We start from the raw sequence: 12693 nt of genomic DNA, 5'->3' as shown, positions 1-12693 counted from the left end.
AAACATAGTTAGAACGAGGGAGGATATGAAAGGCAATGAAAGAGACATAGTAATGATAACTTGTATTTGGGGATTCGAAAATAAAAGGGAATATGATGGTAACAACTATATGTACAACGAAGACTTTCATTAACATCAATAGAAAACATAAAATTTATAATCTATCATATTATTTACGTGCAAGCTTTTGATCTAAGAAAAGTTTATATTATCTGGGATTCTTTTTCCCCCAAATGAAGCACATCATCAGTCAACCTCACTTCTAATTCGATCATGATGACTGCTCATTTAGTTATGGCTAAATTATACAAAACTTTTATAAATTTTGGGTCAGTTATGAAAAAAAATTCTAAATTATCAGGTTAAAAGACAATCTTGCCTTTGAACTATTTCTTGAAGAGTATTATAAAAATACCAAAAATATTGTAACCTGGGTTTAATTTTATTGCATTCATTTAGTTATAGGTTAAATTATTTTTCTAAGCCAAAACCTCATTTTATTGCATTTTATGATGTTTAGTTATCTTAGGACATTACTAAAGGTTTCTGAAAGTGAACACGACCTGAAGTTACACAATATTGCATCGGTTGGTTAAATTGTTGATTGAGAATCCCCAGAGCGTAGCATGACAAAGTTCTTATAAGGGCTCATCAAGAGGTACTAATTTAAGGGTAACATTGTCATTTAACCATATAATTTAGACTCTTCTTCTATCTCTAGAATGGGTGGTAAGGTCTCCACTCCTCTAAAAGGCGGCAGGCTTAGGTCAAAGTTTTGGTGCCCAATTTCTTGTCTGTTGTGAAAATAAATAAGAATAAAGGGACATATAAAATCAATTGAATTTCAAACAAGGCACCAATCCCTTCAGCCATAGTGCTTTTTCCCTAAATGCATCTTAAGAAACATAATGCAATAATGAATGAACAAAAAAAAATTCACAAGGAATTAGGGCAATTGTAAGTTCCTCTCTCTGCACTAAGATATACTATTTTTATTTATATAACCTGAGATCAGATGCACTTGGTTGTAAACTATTGTGAAAGACTTAAAATAAAACTCCTAATCTAACTCATTATCCCTTGCATGACTAAGTATGGAACCACAGGAGATATTTAAAACTCACCGCCTAATCTCATCGCATCTCATCACCTTAAAATCTCAATGCAATTTAAGTTCTCCTATATGATAATCAATATAAAATATACAGAGTAATATGAGTGGGATAGATGGAAGACGCTTACAAATTGCAATTTAACTTATTCAATTAGGTTAAAATATGCACGGTTACTTATATATTTACAACTTATCTTTACTCATAAGATATTATCAAACTTAACAACGACAACAAAGATGATTAATTAGTTCATATCATTGCTTTTTTTTAAAAAAATAAAAAGCCAAGTGAATGGGGCTCATCCATATGGAGAAGACGGAAACCACTGTTTTTGGTTTCAAATTGTAGCTTAAATTATTCGATTTAATTTAACATATGTCTGATTACTAATATATTTATAACTTCTTCCTCATAAGATATAAAACTCAATAATTAATTCATATTATTTCTTTTTTTAAAAATAAAAATAAAAAGCCCAGTGTGAACGGGGCTCATTTACATTGAGAAGATCAAAGGGAAGGAAACGAATGTTTTTGGCCTCCATATGCCGTTTAATTTAATTATCTGATACCTTAAATTGACTAAGAACAGCCACCGTAGCTTTTCTCACATCGCTCTCTCTCTCTCTCTCTCTCTCTACACACACACGGGTCCCCATTTGGTGCTCATCAGGTGATGAGCATCAATGCTCATCACCTGGTGAGCAATCTGGACCGTCAGATCTAATGTGGACGGTCCAGATTTAATATTATTAAATAATTATTTTAAAATAGAAAAAATTATATTTTTAAAGAATGATAGTTAATATATTATTTTTATTTTTTATCTTATACATATTAAAATGATTATTTTTAAAATAAAAATAAAAGTAAATCTGGACCGTCCAATGTGGACGGTCCAGATCTGATGAACATTGGATGCTCATCAGTTTTGATGAGCACCCAATGTAAATCCCTACACACACTCATATTCTCTTGCATTACACCACAAAGGGATAACAAGCAATATTATCTCTCTAACCACAAAGGCAAAATAAGTGTCTTCTTTCTCTCTTCACTTACAGATACTTCGCCTTCTTCAACAGTAAATGGTGTCTGTATTCCTCATCTGTTTACTAACGAATTTTTTTTAATAAATCTCATTTATATGTTTTCATTTCATTCTACTGTTTCTTCTTCATGGGCTGCCTTCATGATTTCATCAAAGATGTTGGAGAGTCATTTTCAAATATGATTCAGATCTTTTGAATCGATCTCATTTTTATCGTCCATATAATTCAAGAATTGCAATTGTGATTTTCATATTATCATTTCCCAGAAAACGAACTCGATTCTACAAACTGGTTCTAGGCAAGTGCTACGAGAGGAAAACTTCCTGTTATAGTCGAAATTCCAGATATGGTGGATTACTATTGAAATTACCGAGGAAATAGTTCGTTTTTGTCAAATTATAAAGATTATTAGGTCTGAAGAAATAAAAAAACATTTTTATATAATAAATACCCTCTTTATACCAGTTTGATCTTAACGGTTCAGTTTGTACAAGTTCTTATAATTATATTCCTTTGTAAATTTTTGAAAATGAAAACTCTGGAGGTATGACATTTCAGCTACAAAGAAAACGATCAACCACGGAAATCATTGGTTTGGTGAAGACATTAATTAGTGGGGCCTAACGTAGAGTTGCTTCCTTGAAGTTGCTTAATATCACCAAACACCCAATGCCCCTTGCTTTCATTTAATGTTGGTAAAAAAGAGTAGGGTTCAAGGATAAATTTTCCTCAGATATTTTTGCTCATGAGCACCGGGTACTCAAAAGAAATTTTGAGTTTAATATTAGTCTGAAAGTTTAAAATCAAGTAATGTTATCCTCTACCATTAAAAATGTTAACAGTTAATGTCATTATTTTAATGATCAATATTAGTTTTTAAACTATCATGGATAATATTACTATGATCTTAAACTTCTACGGTGACATTGAATTCAAAAAAATTTCCAAATACCCACGCCCTTGAGTAAAAACTTTCAGGATAAACTTACATTTTAACCTAAAAAATTAACATTCATAATTTGTCATGATTAAAAATTAATTATTAACAATAGAATTGTTGTCATCTACACATATAGTTGACCAGAATTTCATGTACTACGTATGATGTCCCTTTAATTAATTCATAAAAGGAAAAAGTGGTTTAGTTCATTTTCTGTAATTAATATGTTGAGAATTAATTTGTAGCACTTTTTCAAATAAACACCCAAATGATTAAAATTTTATGTGCAGTTTTACCCACAAAAAAATTATGAGCGTATAGATTTAATAGAAACCCATACCATAGGTATTATGAGAATAAAAATTCAATACAGGAGAAAAGAGAAAATAAGGCCTGATTTTTTGGACCAAATCAAAACTCTGAAATGAACCATATATTTAGGACCAAAGGTAGGATATATATGTGAGTGCGTGTGTGCTATTTAGGGAAAATTGCTGAAAAATACTCCATTGAAAAATTTATACTAAATATATGAAATTTTCTTAAAGATCAAGTGCAATATATTTTTATTGGGTACAACTCTACTTTAGTTGTGTGCAGCCTATCTTTGATTATGTGCAAAACAGAAAACATTTGTATATAGTTAAAGATATATTGCACACAAGTGAAGAGTTCTACTCATTTTAGGTCCTGAGTTCTTAGATACCTTTAGGCAATAATTTTTGTTAGGAGGGATTTTTAAGCTATTTTTAATTAAGTATATATGTACATATTAATATCACACTTTTGATCAGGAGGAATAAGTGCATATTGCAACACCTCACTTTTATATATATTAATAGGATCATTTTAACGTCTGTGAATCACTAACGCCAGGTTTCCGTCCTGCGAAAAGACAGGAAATTTTTTTTTTCCTTTAACATTAGAATCCGTTGATCAAATATTTCAAAACTTCAGATAACTAATGAGTGATCCAATATCAACCCTGCTTTCAACTTAATCTATTATCATCTAAAATAATTTCATACTATACAATCTTATAATATTATATTAAAAATAAAGCAACGCTCTTGGTTGACAGCATATACGTGCACCTGGCAATGCTCACTTCCTTCTTCTAGAGGATACAAAATAATATTTCCATAGAGCAAGTAAAGTTACTTGCCTATATATTTTGCTATACAATTTACAGAATTATAACAGGTATCTCTGATCTTCAACCAGCCCATCTTCTTCTTAAATAACCTCCTTGTCCTTCTAGCTACTAGCCTTCACTGTTCATCATAAATTGGAGGGTGAGATTCCGAAGAATCCCCGTAGTAGTAATTTCCATCAAACAAATGTGCAGATCACATAAAGCATGCAAAACAAGCCAAAGTGGAACATAACCTTACAAGCTAATGCAAATAAGCATTTATGTGCAATGACAGATAGAAAAGCTGAATAAATAATGTACAAATACCTGGCAATCACTGCTCCATGTCTATTAGACAAGCTGGATAAATAATGCGCTAATAATTGGCAATCACTGCCGCGCATATAATTGGCAATCACTGCCGCGCAAATAATTGGCAATCACTGCCGCGCATATAATTGGCAATAACTGCCGCGCATATAATTGGCAATCACTGCCGCGCATATAATTGGCAATCACTGCCGCGCAAATAATTGGCAATCACTGCCCCATGTTTATCAGCTGCACGTGGTCACGGCTAAAAATCCATGCAAGGAATTAAGGATTACATGTTCTCATGCTTTTTGAATAGCAATATGGCACAAACAGACATGCAGCAATCATACACAAGTGTAAGGGAGGAAAGAACTACTACCTGGTCCGCATCCCTCCAAATCAAACCTTACCGTTCTCCTTTCTTTCTACTTCTTGGTGGGCTTGAGCAGATATAAAAACCTATCATATTAGTAAGGGTAGATCAGTGCTTGATCCAACGGTATCTCATAAATTAAATAACTCTTTAAATCCCAAATGTTCTTTAATCTCTACCCTTACGTAGCAGTTGATCATCCTGGATTGTTTTTCTTATTCAACTATTCTCTTGGGAAGGCTTCCTTTCTTATCTCAACCCACACAGTTACTTTACTTAGTAACTAGTCATCTTGGCCAAAAATACTATTTTTATCTATTATATTTGAAGGCAAATAATGAGTTCCCTACACTTAATTATTCTAATCTTTATTGAAATTAAACCAATTAAAATTCAACTCTACTTCTTTTACCAGTTTAGCCGAGACACACACCCAAAAATACGTGTACTTACCTAAATTCTCATGCACCCATATATATTTTCATAATTAACTAAAAATCATTCTTAATCTCTTAGATCCCAACTTAAACTTCCTTAAGCAAATATCTAAATTTAAGATTATTTTGCGACCAAACAGCCTTTAACTTCAATTCTCACTCAATCCTTCAATCTTTAAAACTTCCCATTATATCTATTCTATTACAACTAATCTATTTCCTTACTTCTCCATATCTTAAATTCATGAAAATCACTTCACATTGTATTAATTCATTTCTAACTTCAAACATCTACCCATTTCATTCCTTCAAACTTTAACATTCCTCCTCAATTACCTTTCCTTCCATTATAATCCCACGGCCCTTATATATAAAATATAACCACTGTAAATTCCCACGTAAGTCATATATTACTATATATTGTGAGACTATATACATATATATACATCAATTCAGTCTCCTCTCCAAACCAGTCATCATCTAACCATTGACTATTTCCCCTAGCTCCATGAATTCAAGTCTCACGACAGCAACAAACACACACATGTACCGAAACTATATACATATATGTCAGTTCGGTCTCCTCTCAACCAGTGAACCCAACGCCACTTAACTATGTAAATTCAGTTCCCACAAACTTGACCGAGGCGCACATAGACAAACGTGTATCATTTTCTTTCCTATCTCATAACCAACAAAAACCAGAAACTTTCCAACCTTTAGAGCTTGTCTCGGCTTACCAGAATCAGGGGTCATGAACTTAGAAACTTCACGCACAAAAAAAACTAGACGACATGCAATCCCAGAACAACCTATATACCTCATTCATATAACATCCAACCACAAAAAAAACCAGACATCATTATCTCAAGCTATTAGCTCCTGTGTTAGAAGCTAAGAACCACAACCGAAAACAACATGCGAGCACAAAACCCACTCCCCTGTCTCGGATTCAAGAAACAGAGCAACCTATCACATATAAACACCTTCATGATCCCGCAGCACATGCATATATTTATATATATATATATATATACATGTTTCGTGCTATGTCAATTCGCCAGCAAGAAAACAGAAGGAAGAAATGAACTTACAGCCTCAAGATCAACTCCTCTCACTAAGTAAATAAGGAACCGAAATTCATTCTTACAGAAACCATGATGCCCCCCTGTTCGGCCAAACTAGAGCACAGCAAGAAATCTAACATGCAATCTTAAAAACCAACATCAAACACTTCAATCTACCCATAGAATCCGAATCCATTGGTCCTCTTATCCTTTCCATCACTTTCTCTCACTACCCTTCTGTCTCTCTCTCCTCAAACACGCCATAAACATGACCGAAACCAGAAAATAAAGATAGTGATGGACATGTGAAGCTCACCTTGACAGTTTAACCGGTTTGCATGCAAGTGTAACTCCTCAGATCACCACCTCCGGCACTACTCCTTCTCCGTTCTCTCTCTCGGTCTGTCTCTATTTCTCTCATTCTCTCCCTCTACGTTGCAGAACAGAATGAAATAAAAGATGCCACGGTGATCAGTTATGTAATGAAGAAGTGAATCAGGTGGCTAATGGAGAAGGCACCACGTGTATTACATGGTTGCTGAGTCATTTTGCCCTCCTAAATAATTATTCCTCCAATCTTATTCCTTCTCCTATTTTTCTGAAATATAAGATATATCCAGAAATTAAACCAAAATATCATAAATGGATTTTTCTTATCCATTAACGTCTTTGACCCATAAAATAATTTCCCTAAAATTTTCTAGTTAATTAGAAACCTCTAAGTATTTTCTAAGAAAATAACCCATTTTGCTATGAGAATAGCTTTAAAATCATTTAAGCCACTTTTCGGGGAATGAACTTTTCCAAAATATTTCTAAACCTTGAAAAATCAATATCCCATAATTTTTCCTAATTGATTGAGCTATTAAATAATTTTAATGAACTTTCTCTTTTCTGCTCATCCTGAGTCAGAAAATTCGGGGTGTTACACATATTTAAAAAAAAAAAATTGATGGGAACATGTTGATATTGAGTATGCAGAGTAAAGGGTTAATTAATGTATATGATTTTGCAGATAAATATGGGAGATCCAAAGAATCTTCCTGAAGTACCTAGTCACCCCCAACTACGGATAGTTGAGCTTATAAGAGACCTTCCCTTGAACTTTTAGAGGATACATGTAGTTAACTACTCTCTCCGTTCTCTTTAATTTCAAATAAAACATAAAGTGTTCAGTTATTTCATGGTTCCTCGAAAATTTTCCTGCAATATTAACAAAACAATCAAATAATCGAATTTGGGGTATCGGCCGCCCCCTCTATTGCCCTTCAATTTTTCGTTACTTCTCAAATGTTTTCTTCTTACTTCTTTTTATCATTATATTCCGTATGAAATGAGTAAAATTTTGATATATTATAGGCAAAAAATGGTGCAGTTTTTAAAATTTTTTTAATGATTTTGTATCTAAACTAAAAAAGAAACAGCATAAGTATTTTTCCTTTGAAAAATCATAAAAACTGAAAATTGCACCATCTTTTGTTCATAATATATCAAAATTTCACCCATTTGATGTAAAATCTAATAATAAAAAGAAACAGTAAAAAAATTTGACAAGTAGGAAAAAATTAACGACCAATAAAGAGGACATATGAGAGGGGGCAAATGACAACCCAAATCCCAATTAATCACATCCCAACAAATCATTGATAATTTCACAATGAGATCTCTCTTGTTTCAGCGGAGGCCAGAATTAGGTACTTGGAATTATTTGTGGGCGTTCACAAGTATGCATCTAAAGGCAATTGGAAAAAAACTAAGCCTAGATTAGATCAAAATAGAATGCTTTTGAGTGCTGCATAGCACGCACAAGGATGGGCAACAGTACTTCATGTAGCAGCAGAAGCAGGCCATTTTCACTTCGTAAAGGAGCTTGTGAACATGATGGATGAGAGAAACATACCCTTAGATTTACAAGACCTTATGGGAAACACTGCCCTCTGCTATACTGCTATTGCAGGAAACTTGTAGATTATTGAGTTTATGTCAGAAAAGAATCCATTCTTACCAAAAATAAGAAGTCGAGAAAATTTCACTCCTCTTCTATAATCTATATTACAAGGAAGAGCTGATGTGGCAAAGTATCTATACTCTTTCACTGTTGATGAAAATTTTGGAAAAGAGGAATGGAATAAGTCATTCCTCAGTTGCATTGACTCTGGCATTTATGGTAAGTGTATGTTGTCCATATAAAGCACCAATACACTTAATTGTTACAAGTGAAGCATAGGTTGTGGAGCACAAATTAGCATTGAATACATGTTAAATAAAAAAACTAACATTTTTTGTCGAGTATTTGAGCTTGATATATATGTTGCTCTATGTTTCTTATTAAGCCGTCTGACAGCATCTAATTCTAGAATTTCCATTTTTTGCTTGCTTTTATTCAAAATTTCATTAGATTTAGCATTGAGAATATTGAAAGATAGACCAATACTAGCATTTGCAAGGGACAAAGATGGGATGACAGGTTTGCATATCATGGCTCAGAGCACAGCAGATTTAGGAAGTTATAGCTCAGAACATGGAAATCAACTCATGAGTTCAGGTAAATCAATTAGCCTCGTAACTATTTGTCTGGAAGACTAAAAAATTGGTCTTAACATGTCTATCGTCTTCGTTTCTGTTATATGCCTAACATTTCAGATGCATCCAGGTACGAAGCATACTACAGTGTTGCCGATGACCTTATTCATTTCTTGTGGAAAGGAATTCTCAACAGTGCAGGCTCAAAGAAAATTTTGGAGAAAATGATAAACAAACCATCAGGACTACTATTTGATGCAGCATGTGCTGAAAACTTTGAATTTCTAGCTAAGCTTATAAAGTCTTCTCCTGATTTAAGGTGGTAGCAAGATGACCGAGGACGCACTATAATTCACATTGTTGTTTCATATCGTCACCCTAAAATCTTCAATCTAATCCATGATATGCGTGGAAGTATAAATATTACATCATACGCGGACATAGATGGAAACAATATACTACATTTGGCCACAATGTTAGCACTAGAGGATCGACTTGAATTGGTCTCTGGGGTAGCTTTCCAAATGAAGCTCGAGCTATTATGGTTTGAGGTACTTCCCTATTAGCAACTTCAAAATGATTTAGATGATCCTATAGCTACAAATACACATGAATTAATTTATGAACAGCACTTTGATAAGGCAGGAGGTGAGTAAGATCGTGCCACCATCATACATGAAGAAGAGAAATTCACATGGTTTTACCCCTTGTGAGTTATTCAGCAAGGAGCACTTTGGATTATGTAAAGATGCTGAGTCATGGATGAAGACAACAGCTAACTCTTGCATGGTTGTTTCAGCTCTTATTGGTAGTGGAGTGTTTTCTGCTGTATTCAGCTTACCAGGTGGTACCAATGATGATTCAGAAGTTCCCAATTACCTTTGGAAATGATCATTTATGACTTTTGTTATATTAGATGCTATCGCAATGATCTCATCTTCAGCTTTCGTACTAATTTTCTTGTCAATCCTCATCATCATGTTATTCGGAGAAAGATTTTCACAAGTCTCTACCCACATGGCTAGTATTGGGATTGATATCACTCTTCATCTCCATAACAAGCATGATGGTGGCATTTAGTGGTGCTTTCTTTATGGCATATGACCATGGCTTAAAGTGGGTTCCTAATTTCATTTCGGCACTTTCATTTTGACCAGTGGCCATATTTTTAATTTCACAATTTCAACTTTTTTATGACATCATTTACTCAACACATTATTTAAGATCTCTATTACTTGAAAATAGAGGCTTATATGGAGAAGTGGTGTCTTCTGCTCTCATGTCTGAAGCCTTGGCCGTAAGACAGGCTTTGAGAATGATAGATCAGTATGGAGTTGGTGGCTCTTTCACAATTGAATCTGATTGTGTGGTTTTGGTTCAAAGTATGGAAAATGGTTTAGCATTCAACTGCGAATGGAAGTGTCAAATAATGGTAGAAGACATAATTGGTGTGTTGGTTGGTGGAAGGGATGCGTAGTTAACGTTAATTGGGTAGCAGTGAGCAGCACAAAGGGGGCGTGTCCTCTTAATTAATTGGGTCCATGTACGCCACCACCTCTTGCTAATTTTTCTGAAGAATGACTTGGTAATTCTTCTGTTGCTACTTTTCAAAGGGAAGGTGCCGGCTGACACTTTTGACATGTTCTATGCTTGTATGTTAGGATTTGTGTGTTTTGTTCTAGTTTTATTGCATTATAATGTTTGTACTTGTTTTCCTGATATACTGTTTTCTTTCTTTTGTTTGTAAGGTGTTTGGTGGCTAACTGTATGATGAGGTTTTTTCTCTTAGTGTTCTAGTGGGAGTAACTAACTTTTAGGTGATTAATAAAATTGACTCTTTTAGCCAAAAAAAAAAAAAACTTTTTTGATGTTCTATGCATGCTTTTGCTGATTTCAATTTGTAGTATGCTTACTTCAATTTGTAATATGTATTTGTGTGGGTGTGTGTGCATGCACTGGCCTTATCTAGGTTTAATTTGGCAGTGTACAATTGCGCATGTAGAATTTCTAAACAAATGATTTCATAATGACGGTAAGATACTTGACACATTGGCTACGTACAAGTAGCTTAACAACAAGTTGCAATCTATTTTGCATTCAATATTCAATTTCAATGAACTTGAGTAACGCCGAAGAATAACTTGAGAACTAATTTGCTCATCCACAGAGGTCAATGTTAGTAACAATGAGCTATATGAAATAACTTTGCAAGACGTTAAAACTTTTGCTAAGCTCAAACGTCATATATTATAGCCATTAATTTACAGAAATAATGTGAGCCTTTTTTAGGGTTACCTATCACAGTTAGCTGGCCATTTAATAATTAAAAACGTCATATATTAACAATGTCTTTTTCTGATGGTTTTAACTGCAACAAATTTTTGTTTCTTTATTTTTCGTCTTTTCACGTCAGAAGGTGAGGCATCGTTGTCACAAACGTGGGGACAGTATGTGAATGAAAGCTTGGAGCACAGGAAGACTAAGACTAAGACTTTTTGATAGTGGAAGACTAAGACTTTTGAGGGCGCTGACCCGAGAATCTAGCCACATATCTGCTTTCCCTTTTCCAAGAGAAACGAACTAGGAAAAGCACTCGTGGAATTACACTTTCTGGGACTTTTCCTGGAAACTTACTCATAATTTTCTAATTAACTGAGTGGACGCAGTGGATTTAACAAGATAAGGATGAAGAGCCTGGACGAGAATTTGATCTATTCTCTCTCCTGTATTATTCCAACAACCATCCCCACTCTCTTATTAACCTAACTAACACAACAAAATAGCTGGGACCCGACTTAAGCCTTTTTCATTGGTAAAAAACCAAGCACCCGGTGATTTAATTTCTTTATTACGAGAATCACGGATTTTTATAAGGATATACAGTTTATTAATGATAATTGATAGGTGATTAATCAGTTGATTACAGGATGAATAGGGTAAATAGTAGTACAATTGTTAGCAATGAGCTCAGCCTAATAACTGTAAGCCATAAAAACTTAGATAATTAGCTAATAAAACTAAACATGATACTATAAGTATAACAATTAACTAGTTCATAAAAATATAACAGGTAGGTATGATATATTGGTTCAGTGAATTTGAGACATTAATTCATTCATTTTACGAAGCAGGGGATTTTTGGATTCAGTCTATCAGTTTATTTTCCGCCCGATTGTATTGATACTCTTCCATTCTCTCATCTTTTCTTCACACAAGAAAGGCTAAGGAGCTTCGAGATGACGGCTTGAGCTCAGGCATTTCAAATGGAGATAAGGGATCTGCGGAGTAAATTTTTCCCCTTTTACTCATTTGCATTTACAAATTTGTATTTAGGGTTTAAGCTTTATTTTAAAATATGATAATCCCCCGTACCTTATCATAACATCCAAATAACCGAATTGTATGGTTTAACTAAACTGTTAAGTTAGTTAAAAGTAATAAATATGTTAAATATATTTCTTTTAATAAAAGCTAGTTGCTCTTGAGCGTGGGAGCTTTCTCTCTCTTTTGTAGGGGTCCGTACAACGGGTCATCATTTTTTTCCAAAGGGTGTGCTAAAGTAATAGGGTGGAATCTGGGGAAAGATGTGGAGATCAGAGAATTGATGACTAATACATTCCTGTTCACATTAAAAGATGAATCGGAGAGAAGAAAATTCCTAGAGGAAGGTCGTGGTCTTTATTTTGACCAAGCAAGCATATGCTTTGCTGAAAAATAGAGGCCAATTAAATGTTGTT

Source organism: Neltuma alba, unplaced genomic scaffold (genome assembly GCF_004799145.2).
Source record: "Neltuma alba isolate B1F8T4 unplaced genomic scaffold, ASM479914v2 tig00011182_pilon, whole genome shotgun sequence".
In the NCBI taxonomy this organism is placed as follows: Eukaryota; Viridiplantae; Streptophyta; class Magnoliopsida; order Fabales; family Fabaceae; genus Neltuma; species Neltuma alba.
The sequence above is the reverse complement of the archived record's forward strand: the minus strand, read 5'-3'. Positions refer to the sequence as shown.